Consider the following 3,190-nt stretch of genomic DNA (forward strand, 5'->3'; position numbering starts at 1 on the left):
ATTACCAGCCCTCCTGTCCACGCTGGCAGAGCCCCAATAAGCATCCCGAGCTGTGTTTTGTTTGCTCCTCCTGTAAACTGGATGCATTGGATCTGTGTGGCCGGTTGTAAAATGACACATGTATTCCAATATGGATCCCTGGATACAGTCTGAATTGATGGTGAAACGGGGATGAATTTTATAGGTGTTTTTTGAAGCCTCGCTGTGTGCTGAATTGTATCCAGAAAGAGGATGAATGCAACAAGAGCAACCGGTTGGCAAGTGGCCAAGTGTGGGGATGTTTGCCGGGGAGAGGGCTTTTTTGCCAGGGCTTGACCAGCAGAGATGCCCAGGTGTCAGGGAGCAGCATGTGGCAAAGACTATCCTCACCTCACGAGCCCTCTCCCACACCTCTCCCCCTCTCCTCTTTACACTTCCGGGTGCCCCGTACAGGCCAGAGGCGTGCACAAAGGCTCCGGCGGCACCACGTTTGGCGAGGTGTGGCCTTGACGCCGGCCACCGTTGCGCGCACGCTCTAGTCCTTTGTACTGCCCGTTTTTTGCCGTTTTGAACCGGCGAGGAGGTGAAAGCAGGTGAAGCTGGAGAAGAAACAACGCCCTTCCTCCTCATCCTCCCTCTCTCCACTCCCTCTCCTGCGCCGACGCCATCAGAGCTCGACCTGCTCCTAATACCTGGGGGGGAGAGGAGGAGGAGGTGATGAAAACGTCCCGACTCCTTTCAGTCCCTCTTTCGTGTCCCCCTCGCCCCATCCTGGGTATATCCTCCCAGTGTCCCCACTCCACAGCATCCCTCAGTATGTATCCGCTCTACAGTCCACCTGCTGGGGCGTAGATTCCAGCTGCCCCTCAGCGACTCCCCTGCTTCCTCGCGCTGCTGCTTCTGTTGCTGCCGGCTCACTTTACCGGCGTCTCGGTGAGAGAGGCCCGGGGTCCACCGGTTGGAAGCCCCTCCTGTGCTCACCGTCTCCGGGGTGAGGGCAAACAAAGGGCCGAGGAGAAGCAGGTGGAGTGCCAGAGACGAGAGCAGGAGCGGGGTGAAGCCCGGTAGCAGTGCAGCCATTTAGTCTCTTCCTTTCTCTGTCTCTCCGTCCTTTCTCCCTCTTCCACCTCTGCCTATTCTCTCTCTCGTCCTCCCTCGAGTGCGTCTTCCCTTCTCCCCGTTACTTCTCTCTCTCCCTCGTTCCCTTCAGGACCGCCGGCACCGCCCGACACCTTCCCCCAGGCTCCCCCGTCTCTCCGTCGGCCTGGAGAGTTGGCATCTACACGCTGTGGTCCGTGGAGCTGGAGGTCTGAGCGTTAGGAGCGGCGCGGCAGCAGCATCTCTCCTCCCGTTCATTCACATCCAACATGGCTTACACACTCTCAGACTGACTGACTAGCTCACACACACACACTCCCCTCCTGAGTGTGTGTACGAATGTGTGTGCGCGCTCTAGCAGTTTCGGCACAGCCCGGTGGTAGGCTACTATCCATCCATCCATACACACACAATCAGACTCTCCTCCTCTCTCCCTTTTCCGCCCCTCCCCCTATTGCTTGCAACTCTCTCTCTCTCTCCTAATGGTTGGCTCTGGTGCGCTGTTACACAGCACCCGGGGCGGCAGCCATATCCACAACTGGAATAGGACGGGGGGATAACCTGTATCTTACACAACTACACCGTCATCATCTGAAGAATAACCGTCTTCAAAATACAGCCCTGAAGGTGTGACACCCTTTACAGGGGTTATACCGACAAACCCCTCAATGATTCACATTCACACATGCGTCCAAAAAATTAGAATGTGATGTTTCCAAACCCAAACAAATGCCACAAGGTTTGGGAATAGCAGAACAATAATTCAAGTTTACCAAAATGTATGTAAAATAACATTGTTTACCTTGATGTGAGCATGTGTCTATTTTACTCGATTTTATTAAAAAAGCTTTGGTTTGGGCATGTCACGATCAATAAGGGCAGATGTTCATGTTAAATGATATCATCCTCATTTTAACTGCACAGTGTATTCCGGTCCAGTGATGTAAACTCTGAAGTCAGGTTATAAGTGACGTCATCTCCAGTATGAACACCGATGAGTAATTTTCACACACACACACACACACATACACACACACACACACACACACACACACACACACACACACACACACACCCACACACACACACACACACACACACACACACACACACACACACACACACACACACACACACACACACACACACACACACACACACACACACACACACACACACACAGCTTTCTGTTGAAGGATAATATGTTTTGTTTTATAGGATATAACAGTCCAGGGATTCATATATCTGCCGGAAGCCACATTTATTTTTTTAATGTGATTTATATTAGTGGTAAAGTCACATGAGCACAATCCAGCAATCATTCCAATTTAATACTAATTTGCTCATGGCTAAATGGGCAGATCCATTTCCTGATACTTGTTGGAAAAAAAAGAAATCACATTATGCCAATATGTGGGCACATTTCCTGCAACATTCACCCACAATCTTCCCATTCAATACCAAAGCCTAATGCCGGCTGAGTGGTGTATAGTTTTTCCAATGACACGGATGGAATTGAATATGATTTATTGGGAGGAGATACACAAGGCGTGTCAGTTGGGGAAGCGAATCTAAGGGTCAGTTAAACTGAGCCTCAGCCCTGCATGACCAAGCATGGGCATGAATCCTGATATCCCTCTTTATTCTTGCTTTCCCTGTGGTATTGTGTTTCTCTCTTATGTTCTGTGTTTTTTAACTCTCAATTCACATTTCTAAGTTATTTCCCTAATAATACAAATCCCACAATAATTAGGAACAGGCTTCAATTTCAGTCACGCAGGTGTGAGGTCATGTGAAGAGATTATTGATCTATCTTGTGTATCGTTTTACAATAGTTTTTACTCAGCCATATTGTCATTGACAATGGTATTTTGCATAAAATAAATATAAATAACAATGTTGCATTGTCCTCACTTATATTATTGTTATTATAATAGTACATTATTCATATTACCGGTTATTTAAATGTTAGTTGCTGTAAACTTTAAATGTCCTTGTGCCATATTGCTGCTGGAACAGAAACATGGAAAATATATTGTGTTGTCAAGGACAACCAAGTTGAGATATAAGCAACACTTTCTAGTCAAAAATAAATGGAGGACTAAATGTTGTG

General features: G+C 48.1%; 1 pseudogene across 1 annotated transcript in view; it reads right to left on the reverse strand.

Annotated features, from left to right (window-relative positions):
* Positions 1 to 1,555, reverse strand: part of LOC307034756 — a 1,912-nt pseudogene extending 357 nt beyond the window's left edge. The window contains exon 1 of the transcript in view: positions 6 to 1,555. The product of the transcript in view is annotated as an uncharacterized misc_RNA (transcript). The remainder of the gene's footprint in view (positions 1 to 5) is intronic.
* Positions 1,556 to 3,190: the final 1,635 nt, after the last annotated feature.

The sequence above is a fragment of the Notothenia rossii genome (assembly GCF_949606895.1).
Source record: "Notothenia rossii genome assembly, chromosome: 4".
Lineage (NCBI taxonomy): Eukaryota > Metazoa > Chordata > Actinopteri > Perciformes > Nototheniidae > Notothenia > Notothenia rossii.